Below are 22,020 nucleotides of genomic sequence, written 5' to 3'. Positions count from 1 at the left end.
CCCCCCCGGGAGGCTGTAGGGTGGGGTGGGGGCTCCATTAGTATTCTGATTCTATAATCTCTTAATCAGCTGCCACGCTGCTAGATCTGCTTGTGTCAGGAGCTCTGTAATCTCACTGGGGTTTTTTTTTGATCGGAGGCACCGGCGCCTGTCTCCGTTGCGTTGTTTGGTCGGGGTGACGATCTCGGCTGTGCGTAACGCTGCGCCGCGTGTGTGGGTGCGTGTAGGTGTAGTAGGGTGTGTGTGTGTTGTAGTGTGTGTGTAGTAGTAAGGTGTGTGTGTAGTAGTGTGTGTGTAGTAGTAGTGTAGTAGTGTGTGTGTAGTAGTAGTGTAGTAGGGTGTGTGTGTAGTAGTGTAGTAGTGTGTGTGTAGTAGTGTAGTAGTGTGTGTGTAGTAGTAGTAGTGTAGTAGTGTGTGTGTGTAGTAGTAGTGTAGTAGGGTGTGTGTGTGTAGTAGTGTGTGTAGTAGTAGTGTAGTAGTGTGTGTGTAGTAGTAGTGTAGTGGTGTGTGTGTAGTAGTGTAGTAGTGTGTGTGTGTAGTAGTAGTGTAGTAGTGTGTGTGTAGTAGTAGTGTAGTAGTGTGTGTGTGTGTAGTAGTAGTGTAGTAGGGTGTGTGTGTAGTAGTGTAGTAGTGTGTGTGTAGTAGCAGTGTAGTAGGGTGTGTGTGTAGTAGTAGTGTAGTAGGGTGTTTGTGTAGTAGTGTAGTAGTGTGGGTATTAGTAGTGTAGTAGTGTGTGTAGTAGTAGTGTGTGTGTAGTAGTAGTGTAGTAGTGTGTGTGTAGTAGTAGTGTAGTAGTGTGTGTGCAGTAGTAGTGTAGTAGGGTGTGTGTGTAGTAGTGTAGTAGGGTGTGTGTGTAGTAGTAGTGTAGTAGGGTGTGTGTGTGTAGTAGTGTAGTAGGGTGTGTGTGTAGTAGTAGTGTAGTAGTGTGTGTGTATAGGAGTAGAAGTGTGTGTGTGTAGTAGTGTAGTAGTGTGTGTGTGTAGTAGTGTAGTAGTGTGTGTGTGTAGTAGTGTAGTAGTGTGTGTGTAGTAGTAGTGTAGTAGGGTGTGTGTGTAGTAGTGTAGTAGTGTGTGTGTAGTAGTGTAGTAGTGTCTGTGTAGTAGTAGTAGTGTAGTAGTGTGTGTGTGTAGTAGTAGTGTAGTAGGGTGTGTGTGTGTAGTAGTGTGTGTAGTAGTAGTAGTGTAGTAGTGTGTGTGTAGTAGTAGTGTAGTGGTGTGTGTGTAGTAGTGTAGTAGTGTGTGTGTGTAGTAGTAGTGTAGTAGTGTGTGTGTAGTAGTAGTGTAGTAGTGTGTGTGTGTGTAGTAGTAGTGTAGTAGGGTGTGTGTGTAGTAGTGTAGTAGTGTGTGTGTAGTAGCAGTGTAGTAGGGTGTGTGTGTAGTAGTAGTGTAGTAGGGTGTTTGTGTAGTAGTGTAGTAGTGTGGGTATTAGTAGTGTAGTAGTGTGTGTAGTAGTAGTGTGTGTGTAGTAGTAGTGTAGTAGTGTGTGTGTAGTAGTAGTGTAGTAGTGTGTGTGCAGTAGTAGTGTAGTAGGGTGTGTGTGTAGTAGTGTAGTAGGGTGTGTGTGTAGTAGTAGTGTAGTAGGGTGTGTGTGTGTAGTAGTGTAGTAGGGTGTGTGTGTAGTAGTAGTGTAGTAGTGTGTGTGTATAGGAGTAGAAGTGTTTGTGTGTAGTAGTGTAGTAGTGTGTGTGTGTAGTAGTGTAGTAGTGTGTGTGTGTAGTAGTGTAGTTGTGTGTGTGTAGTAGTAGTGTAGTGTAGTAGTGTGTGTAGTAGTAGTGTAGTAGTGTGTGTAGTAGGGTGTGTAGTAGTAGTGTAGTGTGTGTGTGTAGTAGTGTAGTAGTGTGTGTAGTAGTAGTAGTGTGTGTGTGTGTAGTAGTAGTGTAGTAGTGTGTGTGTAGTAGTGTGTGTAGTAGTAGTAGTGTGTGTGTGTAGTAGTAGTGTAGTAGTGTGTGTGTAGTAGTAGTAGTGTAGTAGTGTGTGTGTGTAGTAGTAGTGTGTGTGTAGTAGTAGTGTAGTAGTGTGTGTGTGTAGTGGTGTGTGTATTAGTAGTAGTGTAGTAGTGTGTGTGTGTGTTGTAGTAGTGTAGTAGTGTGTGTAGTAGTAGTAGTAGTGTAGTAGTAGTAGTGTAGTAGTGTGTGTAGTAGTAGTGCAGTGTAGTAGTGTGTGTAGTAGTAGTGCAGTGTAGTAGTGTGTGTGTGTAGTAGTAGTGTAGTAGTGTGTGTGTAGTAGTGGTGTAGTAGTGTGTGTGTGTAGTAGTGTAGTAGTGTGTATGTGTAGGAGTAGTGTAGTAGTGTGTGTAGTGTGTGTAGGAGTAGTGTAGTAGTGTATGTGTGTAGTAGTGTAGTAGTGTGTGCGTGTGTAGTAGTGTGTGTGTAGTAGTGTAGTAGTGTGTGTGTAGTAGTAGTGTAGTAGTGTGTATGTAGTAGTAGTGTAGTAGGGTGTGTGTGTATTAGTAGTGTAGTAGTGTATGTGTAGTAGTAGTGTAGTAGTGTGTGTGTGTGTGTAGTAGTAGTGTAGTAGTGTGTGTGGTACAGTGTGTAGTAGTAGTGTGTGTGTGTAGTAGTAGTGTAGTAGTGTGTGTAGTAGGGTGTGTAGTAGTAGTGTAGTGTGTGTGTAGTAGTAGTAGTGTAGTAGTAGTGTCTGTGTGTAGTCGTAGTGTAGTAGGGTGTGTGTGTGTAGTAGTAGTGTGTGTGTAGTAGTAGTGTAGTGGGGTGTGTGTAGTAGTAGTGTAGTAGTGTGTATGTGTGTGTAGTAGTGTGTGTGTAGTAGTAGTGTAGTAGCAGTAGTGTAGTAGTAGTGTAGTAGTGTGTGTGTGTAGTAGTAGTGTAGTAGTAGTGTAGTAGTGTGTGTGTAGTAGTAGTGTAGTAGGATGCGTGTGTAGTAGTGTAGTACGGTGTGTGTGTAGTAGTGTGTGTGTAGTAGTGTGTGTGTAGTAGTAGTGTAGTAGTGTGTGTGTAGTAGTAGTGTAGTAGTGTGTGTGTGTAGTAGTAGTGTAGTAGTGTGTGTGTGTAGTAGTAGTGTGTGTAGTAGGGTGTGTAGTAGTAGTGTAGTAGTGTGTGTGTAGTAGTAGCAGTGTGTGTAGTAGTAGTAGTGTGTGTAGTAGTAGTAGTGTGTGTGTAGTAGTAGTGTAGTAGTGTGTGTAGTAGTAGTGTAGTAGTGTGTGTGTGTAGTAGTAGTAGTGTAGTAGTGTGTATGTGTGTGTAGTAGTGTGTGTGTAGTAGTAGTGTAGTAGTAGTGTAGTAGTGTGTGTGTGTAGTAGTAGTGTAGTAGTGTGTGTGTAGTAGTAGTGTAGTAGTGTGTGTGTAGTAGCGTAGTAGTGTGTGTGTGTGTTGTCTGTGTGTGTAGTAGGGTGTGTGTGTTATGTATGTGTTTGTTTAAAGTATAGTCTACATGTTTGCTATATATTGTGTGTGAATAGTAGTTGGATATGCATTATCTCTGTGTATGTGGATAGTAGTGTATGAATTATCTATGCGTGTGTCTAATCAAGTGTATGTATTATCTATGTGTGTGTTTAGTTATGCATGCGATGGTGTACATATTGCATCTTAGTGCATCGCTGTGCCATTACAGTATAGGCGTTAACTCTGTGGCGTGTGTGAAACACGGCCACTGGGGAGACAAAGGCGGCCGGGCGTGGTGCTGGCCACCTACCCCCTCGTGCGCCGTGCCGGCCTTCATAGGCGCTACTCGCTAACAGCACTTGGGAGGACCTTTGTCGTTGTGTGTTTTTTAAACGTTTGTTTATAAGTCAGATTCGCGTGCTTTTGTCCGATTTTGTTTTACGTTGTTGCGGAAACGCGGCGGTCACCATCGTCGTCGTCGTCGTGATCGATGATTGTTTAGCACGGTGGCCGACGTACGGTGCGAAAGAAGTCCGGCGTACATCATCATCATCACCGATCGTCGTCAGCGGTAGAACGTCGACGGGACGATGCAATCCATCAGCGGGTGCTTGATGAGCGCTGCTGGTGCTGCTGCTCTACTTCTTGTTCGTGTGTCCGACCCGTGGGCACGTGTGGATCTGTGAGCTCCACCCGCTCGGATTGTTATCGGCCGGCGATCTGTTCGTTGGGGCTGCTGCGTTGGCAGCGGTGCATGCAACCAGCAACCACCGGCAACAGACGATAACGCAAACCACTCTGCGTGTCTACGACAAGAACAATGTGTGTGGCTTTTAAAGGAAAACAGAGGGGGCCATTGCCCCGGACCTCGCCTATTGTGTTTTTCCCCTCCCCTTCAAAGCCACACACATTGTTAGCTGTTACCAAACGCGTTGACTGTCTACTTCAAACTTATGTTTGTCCGTTTGGCCTCAATGATTCTTCATTTAGTCTCACGGAGTGGTGGAGGCTGTCATCATCCAGCAGTGGCCTTGAACGTGGGGCTGGTGCTGCTGGTACAGCTGCCGTGTGGCTTGGTGATGGTGATGATAATGATGATGCTGATGTGTTGCTAACGTTGAGGTCAGACTAGATGGTTCACTGCAACAAATGGTTGGTCGTGGTCACTACCTCGGAGGGTGCTTGGTGAGACGGGAGGGCAGGAGGAGGTGAAGAGGAGGAGGAGGGGACGAGGGAATTTCAGAGGTGGAGGCAGAGGAGGTGATGAAGATGAGCAGTAGGAGGAGAAAAGAGGAAGCGGAGAGCATGAGGAGGGTAGGAGTAGGAGGATACAGATACATGCTGCTGATGATGATGAAGAAAATGATGATGACGAAGTGGTGGAGTTGGAGGGTGGATGCCATCTCGACTCGCCGTCAACTCGTCCCTTCTCTTTCACAGCGCCTCTTCCACGCGGGGGAGGCCGTGCCGGGGAGCGGCTCGCGAGGCGATGTAGGGGGCAGGAGCCCCCCCCCACCACCACCACCACCACCACACCTACCCCCCTCTCTCTGTCGAGGTGAGCGAGAAGGCGGGACACATCGACTGAGTACGCACGCGATTACCGCGTGCTCAGGCGTACCACGTGTTTACCCCATCCTCACACGTGACACGCGTGTACCGCGCGCTCACAGGTACCACACCTGTATTGCGTACTCACACGTATACCACGCGTGCCAAACAGATAGTCGTTACTGGTTTGGCTGTGAGCGGGAATCGAACTCGGGTTGCCGAATTCGTGGCGCTGCACCACCGCCTCCCAAACACGTACCACGTGCAGACACACACACACACATAGACACACACTCACATAGACACACACACAGACAAACTCACATAGACACACACGCATAGCACACACTCACACACGCAGATAACCTCTGATTAGCACGGTTGGCTGAGTACGGTACGAAAAAAGTTCAACATGCATACGCACAGCACACGCATAGTCACACACACGCACGCATGCCACACTCCCACACAAAAAATACAAAGATCCCCTGTATAGCCTTAACAGGCTGTTGGGCAAGTGCTGTTAGCAAGCACCTATGAAGGCCAGCAAAGCACAATAGGGGGTGGGTGGCTAACACAACTCCCGGCCGCCTTTGTATCCCTAGTGGCGATGTTTACACATCGCACCAGGTACTCATTTCAGGCTGAGTCGACCAACGTGAGGCCATGGATCGGTTCAGATAATCGTCACCGGTGTTGGCTGTGAGCGGGTATCGAACCCGGGTCGCCGGGTTCATAGCGCAATTCGCTAACCGCTACACTACCACTACACACACACACGGAGACACAAACAAAGACAAAGATCACCCGTATAACCTTAACAGACTGTAGGAGCAAGTGCTGGGAGCGAGCATAAGCATAACACACTCATACATGCATACTGCACGTGCACGCATATAACGACACTCACACACGCGTACCACACACTCATACACACGTACTACACACACACATGCTACCCACTCACACACACATACCACCAGCTACTAATTTTTAAGGCTGAGTCGACCTAGGGGAGGCCCAGAACTGGTTCAAATATTATTGCGATGGGCGTGAGCGGGAATCGAACTGGAGCCCTGCCGGGTTCGCAGCGCAGCGCGCTAAGCACGACACTACCGCTCCCCATCATAGACACGCACTCGCTTCTACACACACACACCTGCTTGTACACACACAGACACAAACCTGCTTCTACACACACGTGCTTGCACACTCACACAAATCGACATAAATAATGCATCTCCATGGATGATCGGGGATGATGGTGAATCCGTTATTAAACCAAAACACTACGATATTGTACAGCATATATATGGCAACATATACAACACGTTACGACATTGCTACAACCCATGGTGAGTAGGATGTGTTTACCAGTGGCGGAGGTATTGTGACGTTTTTGTTTGTATCACCGTATGTGCCGAATTATAAGACGCATCACAACACTCGTGCCCGGTGTGAATACTGGACCTCTGTGAAAAAAGCTTAATAGGTCATCGGATTCCTCCAATATAAATCTATACGTCTGACTGACATAAATAAACCCAAAGTTCCCCGCGTGTAGCCTTTAACGGACCGGTACACGTGGTAGCTTCTTCGATTCGTCGTTTGCTCCGAAGAAGGGTTATTGCCCGAAACGTCGTTTCATTTACACGTGCGTTCCTTGTAGGGCAACGGCCATCTGTGAATTGTCACAGCGGGCGGAGCTTCCAACTCGCAAATTGGAAGATCGTAAATTCCCATCCCGGTGACGGGGGTCGACTGAAACCCATCATCCCTCCTGGTGGGGTGGGTCGATAAAATGAGAAGCACTGGAGAGCCTCGCCTCGGCCATGGGAATGTGGAATCTCCACCGCTGTAAACGGTGGCGTCTGAGCACCAATGTCTCAATGCTCACCGGGAGCAGAACACAACAAAAAAACTACGTTGGCTTCACGCCCAGCCTCAGATTTTAAAACACGGGGGCGGGTGAGTGGTTCGTGCGTCTTATAATCCGCAAACAATCACGCGAACATCTCCAAATCGCCTTCCACCCGCCCCCCCCCATTTCTAGTGTTTATTTATTAATTAAAGAATGAATGCGTCGCCGCGTTCCTATGCGCTGATGTAAGTGACACAATGGGAAGCCCTGTTGTTGTTGTTGCTGCTGCTGCTGCCGCTACTGCCGCGATCCATCCCTCTTTTGTTGAGACGGAGCGGTGATTCGCAGCGACTGCGGAGCGATGCGCGCCACACGGACCTGAGAGAGTTGAACGCACAACAAAGGCAACGATGCCTCCCCCCCCCTCCCACGCCACCACCACCACCTCACCAACCACCCCCCCCCCCCGTATATAATAGAGACCGCTGTTCAAGGGGCTCTTGAGCGAGCACCTTTCTGAACGGTGCTGGAGTGTCGCGGGTGGTTTAGGTAGCATCGTGCCCCCCGGTATACAAACACAAAGATATCTCTCCTCCACCCCCCCCCCCCGTATAGGTTGTGGGGGGCGAGCAGCATCTTTGAAGGACGTAACGGGACCAGGCCCGGCCGCCTTTGTCTCCCCTGCGTGGCGAAGTTTGACACGTCGTATCAGGCATACTCATGTTTAAGGCCGAGTCGATCTAGGGGAGGCCCAGCAACGGTTCGGCAGATAATCGTCGTTGCCGGTATTAGCCGCGAGTGGGAATATAACTCGTGTTGCTGGGTTCCCGAGCGCAGTGCGCTAACCACTGCGCCACGGCTCCCCTTAGACACACACACGGCATACAAAGACAAAGATCTCCCATTATAGCCTCAACAGACTGTTGGGGCAAGTGCTGTTAGCGAGCACCTGTGAAGGCCGGCACGGCGCACGAGGGCGGGGTGTGTGGCCAGCACCACGCGCGGCCGCCTTTGTCTCCCCAGTGGCGATGTTTACACACCGCTTCGGCAGACACACACCCAGACAGAAAGACACACACACCCAGACAGACAAACACACACACCCAGACAGACAGACACACACCCAGACAGACAGACAGACACACACACGCACTTACGCACGTGTCCGAACAATGGCCGTGCGGGATAATAACTCGCGATGGATGGAGTCCGTGGACGCCATGATCCCCGCGCGCCCTGTTTGTTCAGCTGCGTGCATCAAGGACGCGGGCGTCGTGGCGATGTTTAATGGAGCCTACGTGGGACAAGATGATGTCTCACCAGTCTGTCTCTCTGTTCGTCTGTCTCTGCATCCTGGCTGCGTATCCGTGTCTCTGTCTCTCCGTCCATCTCCATCTGCCTCTGTCCCTCTGCCTGTCAGTGAGTCTATCTGACCCTATGACCATCTCCGTGTCCGTCAGGCTGTCCCTTTGTACGTCCGTCTGTCCGTCAGTCAATCTGTCCCTCCATCCAGCCGTGGGCAATGCTCCTGTTTTGACGAATACTCAGTAAATCCTCCCCCCCCACTGCTAAATCCAGGGCTTAGCTTCTCCCCGCATATTTTCCCGGTCGCTGCTCGACTCGAGTCCCGTTGGCACTGCGCCACCTCGCTGTGTTTTATCCGCCCGGCGCTCCGCTCGTTGTTGTGAGCGTCGCGCCTCCGCCCTCCGCTGTTGTCGGAGGGCGACTGCCTCGGGCTGCCCGGTAGCGTCCTTCACGAGCCTCCTCCACAGAGGCCAGACAGACATGGAATTCCGTGGGCAATCAAAATGGACCTGCTGTTTTCTCTCAGTCTAGCCAGACAGAATATCAGAATGGTGATCAACACATCTACGCCGCTATATAAGGAACGAAACAGTTGGACTTATCCACAAATCTGGCTGTCGCTTGATTAAGCTAGTTGTAATTACTGGCGAAACGTCGTACTCTGTTTGTAAATGTTGTGGCTTGGCTCTCCAACACACCGGTTAGTGCTGTACTAGTGACGAATTGGCCACGTTCTGTTTACGTGACAACCCTTACTAGTTGGCTGTGTCGGGTGGTGGCGGGTTTTAACGACACATTTATATATTTACACCATCTAACCCAAAAACCTCTATTATGGATACATTTATTTAGACTGGAGGAATCCGATGAGCAATGAAGACCTCTTTTTTCACAAATGTGAAAGGAGGTCATAGCCAGGATTTCCGCGGAAGGTCTGAACTCGGAACCACACACAGCCACAGTCCTGAACGGCAAGCTTATCTTGCGTTCGAATGGGCTCCTAAGTGGACGCCCACCATCAGCACCACGGTGGAAGAATGTCAGGCGCCATCCAACAAATGACACGCCAAGTCCAAATCGCTGTTGCGTCACTGCATAGTCCAGCAGATGTCCTTGCTTGGACCCGGTGTGCACCCGTCATGTTGTTGCGGATGCGCCGATGCCAGAACAGCGCACGTGCCGCACAGCCACAGGCCTCGTCTCGTTACGGATCAGCCGATCTGACCCATCCCTTCCGATCACTCGGGCCCAGGTGCTGGCGTCATGTCTCTAATAGGGCATTCGAGTCGCATATTATGACGACTCTATCCCGAGGGACCACTTTAGCCGACATTTGGTGCACGAGATCATAGAAGGCCTCTGATTCATCGGCCTTGCCTCGACTAAGTGACGGTGGTGCTTGTGCCAGGCGAGGTGCACTTTTACGTCACGCGAAGCGTCTAAGGCTTATTGGCAGATGACACTAGCACGCAAACAAAGACGAAGATGCCCCTTATAGCCTCAACATACCTTTGGGGAAAGTGCTGTTAGCGAGCATCTGTGAAGACCGTCACGGTTACACGAGGGGATTATTGGCCAGTACGACGACCCGACCGCCTTTGTCTCTACAGTGACGATGTTTACACACCGCACCAGGTGCTTATATGACACCGAGTCAAACCTAGGGGAGTCCCAGAACCGGTTCAGATAATCGTTATTGGTGTTAGTGGCCGTGAGCGGGAATCCAACTCGGGTCGCCGGGTTCACAGGGGGGGGGGGGGAACTTGTGAGCTCCACGATGCTCCTTCGAGCAGCTGAAGATTGCTGTGAACGCGGTGAAGGCTCTCTAAATAGCCGGGACTGGCGGCTTGTTTTTAATTGTTATTTTAAATGCGTAGGCCACAAAACATTTCACCCGTTGCTGCTGAAATAAATTAATACTCGCTCCTTCGACCGCAGATTTATTAATCTTGCTCCCCCCCTCCACCACCTCACTCCCCCCCCGCCCACCCCACCCACCTAGCACCCCGCCCGATATTATGAATTGTATGTATCGTGTATCTCGAGACACACCTGATTAAGGGGAGAGGCGGCGAGTCGCGTCCCATCCCGGGGTCGTAAATCCCCCCCCCCCCGCACGCGGCAGCCGACACGTAGAGATCACGTGCAGGGCTGCATGCGGGGCGCAAGACGCAGGGCGCAAGACGCAGGGCGGAGGGTGCAGGGCGCAGGGTGAAGGACGTACGGTGCAGGGTGCAGGGTTCAAGACGCAGGGTGCAGGGTGCATGGTGCAGGGTGCAAGACACAAGACGCAGGGCGGAGGGTGCAGGGTGCAAGACGCAGGGTGCATGGTACGGGGCGCACTGTGCAGGATGTAATGTGCAGGGTTCAAGAGGCAATATAAAGAGTGCATGGTGCAAGGCGCAAGGTGCAGGGTGCAGTTGTCAAGCGAGTAACCGTGACCGAGCGGGGCAGCACCTCGCGGGCGAGGAGACGGTGATGACGATGGCGATGGTTGGTGATGGCGATGGCGATGGTGATGGTTGGTGATGGTTGGTGATGGTGATGGTTGGTGATGGTTGGCGATGGTGATGGTGGTCGTTGTGGTGGTTGCTGCCGCTGTTGGTCCTGCCGCTGCTGATGCCGATGATGCGATGGTGAACAATGCGACAGCTGCTGCTGCTACTCATGACGATACTCCATGTGGTGGTCGCTACTGCTGATGCAGCTGCTGCTGATGATAATTATCTTCATAGATGATGATGAAAAATGTAATGGTTGCTGATGATGATGGTGATGATACACCGGTAGCTCCAGAAGCTGATGATGATGATGAATGTGATAGCTGCTGCTGCTGATTATGAGCTGGTTGATGCTGCTGATGACGATTATGATGAGTGAACGTGTCCGAGAAAATCTCATTGAGTCTCACGAATGATTTCAAGGGGGTCTTGCGTCGAGACGTTTGTCCTGGTTCTACGACCGTGGCTGAATCTATTCGAGAAGGTTTCACCGAGCCTCCAGTCCCGCTCTCACGAGGGCGCTGACACCATTGGGGATGATTGGCCAATTTCATTCGCGAGACTTCGACATAATGTGTGAAGGGAACTGGAGAAAAACAATAACAATCCCACAACAAACAACACAAACGAGCTGATCACCCCCTCTAAGCGCCGCACAGATGGATTTAAGAACAACGCCCCCCCCCTCTTTCCCCACGGCCACTGCCGTGGTGCCAGCTCACGGCCACGCAATCGCAGGGATGATCCCAGCGATCGACGGCACGACGAGACGCGCGACTGGTCCCGCTTGCTGTGCTGCCACCTCCTGGCGTGAAGATCGCGAGGCGTCAGTGCATTTCCGCACAAAGTCTCATCCGGCGTGGGGTGGGGATTCCAAAGAATTCAGGATGAGATGTTACTATCCTTTGTGCAAGCACTTCCAAGAGTTCATGAACAGTGAGCCTGGTGAAATTTGGGGAGCGCATCGTCAGTAGTGAACCTTTGGTTCCTAGGGTGTTTCGGCCTTTCATACTATACACCCTCCCCAAAGGCGGCCAGCGACAGGGTGATCAATCCTACGCTTGCGTCCCATTCCCAATTAGTCATAGAAGTTGCCTTGTTGTTGATAGCCAACATCCCATGAGAGAAAGAAACGGGGGGCTATAGACCCCCCCTCACTCTAACCCTGCCCCCCATAACCACCTCCACCCCTCCCTCGAGGGAGGTTTTCATTTGTGAAGCGAAGGGAGATTCTATGGTTCCGAATCGACATCATCAGCATCAGCATCATCATCAGGAGCAGAAGCAGTAGTCATTGTCTACCCACTGCTGGATGGATCAGAATCATCATTTATACTGGAGGAGGAATTCGACGAGCTACAAAGCTCTGTTTCACTGACGTCCAGAAGGACGACGGCTCCCGCTCCTGCACCACGTTGCCACCCGTCACGGCGTGGCAACGCTGGGACGATGTCATCTCATCTCGCTGGACGGATCGCTCCATCCCCGTCGTCCGTGGTGGACGCGTTCCACTCCATCGGGTGCCAATCGGTCACCGGTCTTGAGAGTAACCCCTCAGTTGAGTGAAATCTGCGCGAGATGCAGATGGTTGGGGGGAGAGGGTGATGGTGGTGGTGGTGGTATTGCTGCGAGGTTGTCATGGATGTGGTGGCTGGGATGGTCGTGGTATTGGTGCTGCGCTACGAACCCGGCGAGCCGAGTTCGATTTCCCGCTCACGGCTAACATCACTTACGATCCCCACTGAGAGAGACCAAGGTGGTCAGATTGTGATGCTGGCCACTCATACCCTTGTGTGTGCCGTGCCGGCCTTCATAGGTGCAACTCGCTAACAGCACTTGCCCCAACAGTCTGTGAATGCTATATGGGGAATCTTTGCCTTTGTGCATGGCGAGGCGAGGCCTGGCTGCGAGTTTTACAATGGAAATAAATAATGAATTAAATTTAATAAAACATTTGCCAGGAAGGCAAATAATACATGTGCTTTGAAAATTGCGCTGAGCGGATGTTTGTGAGAGATGTCTGCGAGGGAGGGGGCAGTGATGGGGGGAGGGGGGCAGTGGTAGTGGGGGGTGGCAGTGTTCGTGGGGGGGGGGCAGTGGTGGTGGTGGGGGGTCAGTGGTAGTGGTGGGGGGGCAGTGGTGGTGGGGGCCATTACCCGAAACGTCGCCTATGAAATATGTTTGTTTATTCTAAGACCACACACACTGTTGTTGTTGCTATTGACACGGAACGTTGAGTTGTTGAGTTGTTGTTTGTGCTTGTGCAACACTGCCAACGCAGCAGCAGAAGCAGCAGCAACACATAACCGGTTGCGAAAATATCTATTTTTAATGTTCGGTGTTGTTACTTCGCGAGAATTCGTGTGCGCGGAGTTATAATCCGCGCGGCTGCGTGATCCTGCATCTCCACGGCAAGCTCCTCCGTGGAGGCAAGCCTTGAGACTCAGTGAGCCAGTACCCTGCTTAGTCCATTGCCCCGACAGTGTGTGTGGGAGAGAGAGTGGGAGAGAGTGGAGAGAGAGTGGGAGTGAGTGGGAGGAGAGAGTGGGAGGTCGGAGAGTGAGTGGGGGGAGACTTTTTGACTTTTTAAACAACTTTTATTGCCGCCAGCTAGCCACAGCACTGGAGGCGATTCCGATACGAAATACACAAAGTCACCAACAAACATATAACAAACACTGTACATCCACGCGCTGTGGCGCTAAATGCGCCGCGCACAACACGAAAGAAAAGTCACGTGGTGGTGGTGGTCATCGCGCACGCCACGGTGACGAGCGAGCGCTACAGAAGGTGAACACCACGAGGGTGCCGTCCACGCTGGTACAGAGAGGGGCTTTTCCGGCTCCCCAGCGTTCGAAGAAGACGTGCACATCACCGACATGTGTGTGGTATGCGTGCTCCAGCCAGAGGCGCGCCTTGAGCAGACCCCTGAACACTGGAAGCACAGAGCAGCCGTCAGTGTCACCTTCCAGCATCTTTTTCCTCGTTCTGTACACCGCCAACTTCGCCTGAGCACAGGCGAAGTTGGCGAGGTCATTGCGCTTGTTAACCAGGTAAGGCACCACCCCATATACGAAGCTGCTGTTGTTGAAGGGCACCCCCAGTTTCCTGAAGATGTCCCCCAAAAGGCGGAACATTGGTTTGAGTCGCTGGCAGTGTAAGTACTGGTGGGGCAGATCCTCCCTGGCACCGCAGGAAATGCACAAGTCTGTTACCCCTGGCGAGATTCGGCTGAGCCACACGGCCGATGGCAACGTGCAGTGTGTCAACCTCCACTGGAGGTCACCGCACCGTTCGGCCACGAGAGAGACTTGTACATTTGTTTTCACTGGGTGCTGGTCGCAATGAGGGGAGAGAAATGGTCCCTCTATTTTGTGAGGGTAGAGAGAGTGAGGGGGGAGAGAGAGGAAGGGGAGACGATCTGTAGGAAGGATTCTGTGGATGTTTGTTTCTCGTGCGCGTTCCGCGTCACTTTCATCTCACTCCCTTTGTCTCAACGTCTCGTCTCACGTTTCACTCTCCTCACTCCCTCTCGCTCTCTCTCTCTCTCTCGCTGCCCGTGTCTCTGTTTATATCTGTCTCCCAGTGCGCGCACTGTGATCTCTGGCCTTGCTTTATGGCTCGTTGTTTACGCGCTTACGAAGAAAGAAGGGTCGTTGCTCGAAACGTCGCCTGCTATATATTGTTCTTTTTAATGGCCGGTTGCGTCGAGTATATTGGTAGTTGTTTGTTTAATGTCAAACGAGGGAAGTGTCCGTGCCTCCCGCGTGACTGGACACGTGTTGTCCTCCCCCTGCGCCTCCGATGAGCGCCGTTGGCTACGTACGGCGCGAAACAAGTTAAACTTACGTACAGACACGAGTATGAGCAGTTTGTACTGATGTCTCTGTGGGTCTCCATGGATCTTTGTGGGTCTCCGTGGGTCGATGGATTTAGATTGAAAACTTAATTTCGTTCGCACTGTTCTTTGTGTTTCGTTTGATGTTATCCTTGTTCGAAGCCTCCGATTATCGCGGTTGGCTACGTACGGTGCAGAAGAAGTTTGAACCTACAGTCCACGCATATATACGTATCTCACGTCCTCGTAACTGGACAACACTCTCGTTTTCCTGAAACTGGCTCTTAGCGAAACAAAATTTAGTTTTGATAACTTTTTTTTCAACAAAGACGACAGTCACTGCATCGCGCGGCGCTTTCAGATGCGCTGCTGCGGCCGTCTGGAACGCTCTTCCTTCCGATATTAAGAAGCCACTGGGAGCTATGATACACTTTTGAAATCTCTATTGAAAACTCATTTCTTTAGAACTGATTTTTTCGTTTAGTGTTCTTGTCCTTCCCCTGCACCTCCGATCATCACGGCTAGCTACGTACGCTGCGAAAGAAGTTAAAACACACAGACACACCACCCAGAATGAGTCTCGCTACTGCTTTTGGGGAGGTTCCTGCCAGGTTGTCCCAGTCGGGGGGTGACGATGTTGCCACCACGACTGCTGCTCCCAGCCACTCTACGCGTCAACATTCGCGATGGTTGTGCCCATTACCTCGCGGGGACATTGTTTAACTGCCTCTCTCGTAAACGCGAGCCGCGCAGGAAAAATTATTCTGTCCAGGACATTAGATGGAGACTCGTATACTTTGCGAGTGTGCCGCATGTGTATGTGGGCACGTGTGCGTGTGTGTGGGCACGTGTGTGTGTGTGTGTGGGCACGTGTGTGTGTGTGTGTGGGCACGTGTGTGTGTGTGTGGTCACGTGTGTGTGTCGGCACGTGCGTGTGTGTGGTCACGTGTGTGTGGTCACGTGTGTGTGTGTACGTGTGTGTGTGTGCACGTGTGTGAGTGTGGTCACGTGTGTGTGTGTTTTTGGTGGAACGTGTGTGTGTGTGGTCACGTGTGTGTGTGTGTGGGCACGCGTGTGTGTGTGGGCACGCGTGTGTGTGTGGGCACGTGTGTGTGGAGCGGTGGTGTAGCGGTTAGCGCGCTGCTCTACGAACCCGGCCACTCGAGTTTGATTCCTGCTCATGGCCAACACCGGTGACGTTTTTTCTGAACCGGTCCTGGGCCTAACCCTAGGTCAACTCAGCCTCAAATGAGTACCTGGTGCAGGTGTATACACATCGCCATTAGAGAGACAAAGGCGGTCCGGAACAGCCGCGTGAAGAAGGCGACACGAGGGATTGCTGCGGCTGCTCTCGGTACGAGTTGAGACTTTGAAACTGGGACACGTCTCACCCTCCTCACCCTCCTCACCCCGTCTCCTCCTCCTCACCCTCCTCACCCTCCTCACCCTCCTCACCCCGTCTCCTCCTCCTCACCCTCACTCTCCCTCCTCACCCTCCTCACCCAGTCTCCTCACCCTCCTCACCCCGTCTCCTCACCCTCCTCACCCCGTCTCCTCCTCCTCACCCTCCTCACCCTCCTCACCCCGTCTCCTCCTCTTCACCCTCCTCACCCTCCTCACCCCGTCTCCAGATAAACATCGTACTCCCCGGGTGAGATTGGCCTCGCTAATCGCTGTACAGATCGCAGCCGACTTAAGCCTTAATTCTGATATTCCCAGATTAACGGTGATCGGTTGAGTTTATTATAGATTAATATAATAAATAGCAAGGGAGATACAGTATACCCTTGGGGAGGACTTACGTTCAGCGATACTCGTTAGCAAGGTGTGCTCATCTTCTTGGTTCTTTCGGCAAAGTCACGTAGAAGGGAAGTAATAAAATAATAAATATAAAACATAATAAAATAAAATAATTCTCACGACGTTTCGGCCACAACGCAAGCAGCCGTCCTCAGGTGAAGAATGAAACACCACCAAGCTTGGAGCGTATATTTAAGCTGGTTTGGAGGGGGGGAGGTGGGAAGAAGAGCGCCTAGACAAAATAATTTGCATATCAAGAGGAATTTAGCATATGGAAAATGGTGTGCTCAGTTTTCGATGTTTTTATTTAAGCACAGGTCCCAAACGTCCGGTGGCCACCAACAAACGACACGATCGACGTTATATCGATTGCAGTGTGACACGTTTCCTTCGATTCAACAAGATTATTGGTACAGTTGTTATTATAGCCTTAGTATTATAGTTACCATTGTTGTTCTAGTCTTAATGCTATTTCTAATATTGCTATTATAGTATGTTAGTATTGTTAATATTGTATTATAGTATTGATGGTATTGTTACTTGTGTTACTATCGTATTGTTACTATTGTTATTGTAGAATTAAGCACAGCGCACAACACGAAAAAAAAGTCACGTGGTGGTGGTGATGTGGTGGTGGTGGTGTTGGTGGTCATCGCGCACGCCGCGGTGACGAGCGAGCGCTTCAGAAGGTGAACACGAGGGTGCCGTCCACGCTGGTACAGAGGGCTAGCAGAGAGAGAGAGAGGTGGGGTGAACTGCCGACCGCCTTTGTCTCCCCAGTGCTTATGTTTACACACCGCACCAGGGACTCAATCAGTTGAGTCGAACTACGGGGGGGGGGGGGGTCGGTGGTGGGAAGTTCACGACCGATTCAGATATTCGCTTCGGTCGCGCGGTGCGCCCACCGCTGCACCACCGCTCCGCCACGGGCACACCCTCGTCCTGGCTGGGCATTGCCGTGGGTATCGCTCAGATTTAGGGGCCGTCCATAAATGACGTCACGCACCTAGGGGGGGGGGGGGGGGTTAGACATTTGTGACGCCGTGTGACGAAGGGGGGGGGGGGCAAAAATCGTCCAAAATCGTCCAAAATCTCGTGACGTCATTTATGGACGGCCCCTTAGATGACGCGAAAGCGTTCTGGCGAAGTTAGCAAGTGAACTCGAGAGAGGGCGTCCAAAATGTGACGATGACAAATGTCCCCCGTGTAGCCTGCGCATACGTTTTGGGGCAAGTGCTGCTAGGAGGACCGGTCAGAGAATCGTCACTGGTGTTGGTGGCCTGAGGCCGAGGACTCGAACTCGGCTCGCTGAGGTTCGTCGCGCGGCGCGCTAACCACTGCGCCACCGCTCCCGCATTTTTTAAACGGTTACGGTCACAGACACAGAGACAAAGGTCCCCGTGTAGCCTGCACAAGTGGTCTGGATTGTGGGGGTTAAAGGTCGGGGGAACGGGGGTTGAGGGGAGGGGGAGCGGGCGGGGGTGCCCCTATACCAACAACAACAACAGCGATATTCTTGTTGTTGTTGTTGTTGAGAGATAGAGGGAGCCACTGATTGAATGAAAGTCGAGACTCGACACGCGCCGTTCGGAACGCGGCGACTCGGGTCGAGTTCCTCGGGCACGGGCGGCACCCCCAGGGGCATTTCGCTCACAGCCTCCATCAGAATCAGAGGCTCACAATTTTTACTTACACTGGGGGAATCCGATGAGCTATAAAGCTCTTTTGTTTCCTTAACATATGTCCACCACCCGCCACGACCGCCGCAACGGCGCTCTCCTCCATCGGAGAGGTTCGTAGTGGAAATCAGCCAACCTCGCCGTGAGTGAGAGACACACAGATAGGGACAGAAAGAGACAGGGAGAGAGAGACACGCAGAGAGACAGAGAGAGAGACAGACAGAAACAGGGAGCGAGACAGTGAGATACAAAGAGAGAGACAGAGACAGAAAGACAGAGAGACGGAGAAGGAGAGAGACACAGAGAGAGAGAGACACACACACGCGGTGAGAGAGAGAGAGAGAGACAGAAAGACAGAAAGACATAGAGAAAGACAGAGCGAGAGAGACAGAGAGAGAGCCAGAAAGACAGAAAGACATAGAGAGATACAGAGAGAGACAGGGAGAGAGAGAGAGACAGCCGTGGGACGAACACAAACAATCTGCGGGATTGGCAAATTCCTCTTCTCATTTCTACGCTCTGTGTTTATTTATTCGTTCTAATTTAACGTTGGAGTGGAGTGAAGGGGACGGGGCGGCTGGTGGTTGCGGATCCGATGGTGAGGATTGATAGACGGTGGTGGATAGTTTAATAGTATAATCTCAGTCAATAGTGCTGTTGGTTGCTGGCCGCTTGATGGTTCTTACGGTTGGGGCGGGGGGGGGAATGTGGCCTCAGGAGCATGTGTTGTTCACGTTTTGTTTAAGTTACAAAAATGTCATCTGTTCACCAACAATCTTCACGGCGTCTCACGGCTCGCTTTACAGGAGGGGTGACGTCACAGTGCGGAATGTTTTGCCGATTTCGCGATTCACGAGAGACCCGGGAGAAAACCCCACGGCGGTCATGACACGTGCGAGGGGATACCACTCCGAGGCTCATCCGCTTACACGGACGGATTAAAGAAACCCACTTGCTGTACCTCCCTCTCCCAGTCACCACACGTACTGGTGGCAGTGGTTCAGGAGATGTTGGGGGGGGGGTCAAGGCCTAATGTACATGCGACTTTCCAGGCAATGCACCTTCTTACTGAACTTACTAAACTTAATTCTTGTTTTTCATTTTACCATGTAAGGCTCACTGAAAAATGTCGCTCGTTTTCAGAAGCGGCCCGGCTACCACAAATTATAGCTCAATGACGAGGCAGCTGGTCCTCGTGTGGAATGTAAAGCAGCCAAATGCTCTGAGCGCGCGATGTCGATTCTAAATGTGGAGGGAAACACCGGAGGACCCGGAGAAAAATCCACTCGGCCACGGGGAGAGAGAGAGAGAGAGAGACATGCACACTCCAAATGTACAGCAGGCGTCAGGGTTGGGTTTGAACCCACGGCCTCCTGTATACCAGGCGAGGTAGTTAACATCTCTCAGATGGCCAGACAGAGGCGTGTCGCTTCGGATGCGTAGTGAGGCCTCTCATCGTCCCATCGGTTCTGTTTCTGCTGCTGTCCACACCGATGGGCGAGCACCCTCATTCTCGATGAACACAACTCTCCTCTAAGAGGGGCTCGGTCAGCGAGTCATTGGAAGTCCAGAACTTTCTCGATCTCTTGTTCAGCTGCTGAGTTCACGCAGCCGAGAGCCTCGGACGCTTGCTCGGGACCACCGCGACTCGCATCCCAGAGCCTGCCTAGCCAGGTCACTGACTGAGAGCAGCTGGGACAATCCTCGTGTAAGACCACAGAGGGTCAAGGTGCATGTGCACGGGTTGCGTCTCATTGGCCGGGGTTCTGCGTTGCCTCGCGCGGCGTCACGCCCCGTGTTGCCGCTGTCGTGGCTGGAGCGATGTTGCCTGCAACTCTGTTGGGATGCCTCCGTTAACATCTTAGGATGGAACAAAAAAAAATGGTAAGATGTTAACCATGAGCGTTTGTTATGATTTAACACGTAGGCTTTCGCGATCAATACTATCCAGACTAAAGGTTTATTTTATTTTATTTTGGGGTTAGATCGCGTTAATAAAACTGTGACGTTACAAGAATTCTTCACAATTCTGGCTAATCGCCTGATGATGCTGGTTGTTATGATCACCAGTGGAAACGTCGTACTCGAATTGTAAACGTTGTGGCGGTGTTTAACGACACATTTCTATTTACGCGATCTAACCCTCCCCAAAAAACCCTTCAGTATGTTTAGTCATTATTATATAAGTATTGGAGGTAACTGTCGTGCCCGGGGCAACACGACCACCCTACAGATGGGAACATACAGAGATGAGTCCAGGTTGCCGTACCACCTTCTGATGGCGAGCCCAGGGCGCTTAACCGATCTAGCAGACACCGGCCTTTCGAATGAAATGACGTTTCGGGCAATTGCCCTTCTATGAAGAAGACGAAGGGCCATTATCTAAAACATCGCCGATTGTTATCGATTTATTTTCAGGCCACGCACGCACGTGGTGTTGTCGTTGGCATGGAGCGTGTCGACTTTTCTTTCTCTCGTTGATCGCCGCTGCGCTGCGAATTCATCTCCACCGACCCGCAACTGCCGCGGTTCGAGTTGAGAACTCCCCCCACCCATCCATCCCAGCGGTGGTGAGACGCAAGGGCCGTTTAATAAGTGTCTCTTGGAAGCGGGTGGAACGCTTGAGAATGTCATCTTCTGCCACTCGTTATTGGTCACGCACTCATCCCTCTCGAGTCTCTCCTCTCTCTCTCTCTATCTCTCTTTGGGTCTCGTATTTCCTCCGGCCATTTCCCTTCTCTCCAATCACTGCTCTCATTATGCTTGCGAGGCCGCCAGTCGACTTTATAGCCACATGCGTGCGCCTGTTCAGAGACAAGTGCGCGCATTATTATCCAAAACTCGAACGCTGGAAAGATCGCGTAATTGCCAGCATTGCGTGCGCGTGTGTGTGTCGCGTGTCTGTGTGTGTAGATTGTGTGTAGTGGGGTGTGGGAGCGGTGGCGCAGCGGTTAGCGCGCTGCGTGCTGTGCTGACCACTGCGAGCACGAGTTCGACTCCCGCTCACAGCAGCCGCCAACATCGATGACGAATATCACGACTGCTGCTGGTTGTGTCTCCCTTAGGTAGACTCACCCTTAAATGAGTGTCCGGTGCTGTGTGTACTGTATTACGCGTCAGCATTTGGCGAGACAAAGGCGGCCGAGCTGTCGTGGTTCTGGCCACCCCTCGCCCCCACCCTTCACCCCCCCCCCCACCACCCCTTGTATTCCCTTACCGGCCTTCATCGGGTTGCTGGCACCCTTAACACAGCACTTGCCCCGACGGTCTGTTAAAGGCTATACGGGGTATCTTTGTCTTTGTGTAGAGGAGGGGGTCCCTTTTCCTCCCCGCCACCGCTTGCCGCCGCCCCTGCTGCAGACTTGCTCGAGGGTAGTTCTACAGGCTCCTGTTCCGCGTCCGTTCGCGGCGACGGCTGCGTCTGGCTGAAAGGCGTGCATTGTGTGGCCTGGGTGAAAATTCACTTAGCTGTGACAATGCCCGCTGCATCTGTTTCGAATTTTAGTCTCTCGCTCACTCGCTCTCTCTCTCTCGCTCTCTCTCAAACAAACAAAAATCCGCTTTAAATTGCCCCCGTCCATCTGCATCCCAGATCATGTTATAAGCAGCGCATCTCCTCGGGGGGGGAATAAACTTGGTTGTGGGGTTGGGGTTGTGTGTGGGGGGGAGGGGGTAAGGCAAGTAGGGTGGGGGGTGGGGTAGTGGGGGGGTAAGGGGAGGGGGGGTTGGGGTGTGGATGTTATCAGATTTATGTTCCATCAGGAATTCGTCTTATTGCCCTCCCAGTGTGAGTGCATGAGGGTGGGGCTGAATGGGCCACTGGTTCGTATGTACATTTATATATAGGGTACTGTATGTAGAACCGGTCAAGGGCCTCCCCTAGGTTGACTCAGCCTCTAATAAGTACTCAGTGCACTGTTGTGTAAACATCGCCACGAGGGAAACAAAGGTGGCCGGGCGTGGTGCTGGCCACCCCCCCCCCCCCTGTGTGCCGTGCCTGCTACTCGCTAACAGCACTTGCCACTACCGTCTGTTAAGTCTGTACGGGGGATCTTTGTCTTTTTTGTGTGATTTGTGTCGTGGTGAGCGGTGGTGCAGTGGTTCGTGCACCGTTTCGCCAAACCCGGCGTCCCAAGTTCGATTCC

General features: G+C 51.7%; 1 protein-coding gene across 1 annotated transcript in view; it reads left to right on the top strand.

Annotated features, from left to right (window-relative positions):
- Window positions 1-22,020, top strand: part of LOC133350753 (uncharacterized) — a 130,183-nt gene that overhangs the window by 70,895 nt on the left and 37,268 nt on the right. Inside the window, exon 3 of the mRNA XM_061565477.1 lies at window positions 4,781-4,898. The gene's annotated coding sequence lies outside the window, so the exon portion shown is untranslated. The remainder of the gene's footprint in view (window positions 1-4,780; window positions 4,899-22,020) is intronic.

The sequence above is a fragment of the Lethenteron reissneri genome, chromosome 35 (genome assembly GCF_015708825.2).
Source record: "Lethenteron reissneri isolate LAM-NWPU_2019-01 chromosome 35, ASM1570882v1, whole genome shotgun sequence".
NCBI classification, from domain to species: domain Eukaryota; kingdom Metazoa; phylum Chordata; class Hyperoartia; order Petromyzontiformes; family Petromyzontidae; genus Lethenteron; species Lethenteron reissneri.
The sequence above is the reverse complement of the archived record's forward strand: the minus strand, read 5'-3'. Positions and strand labels throughout refer to the sequence as shown.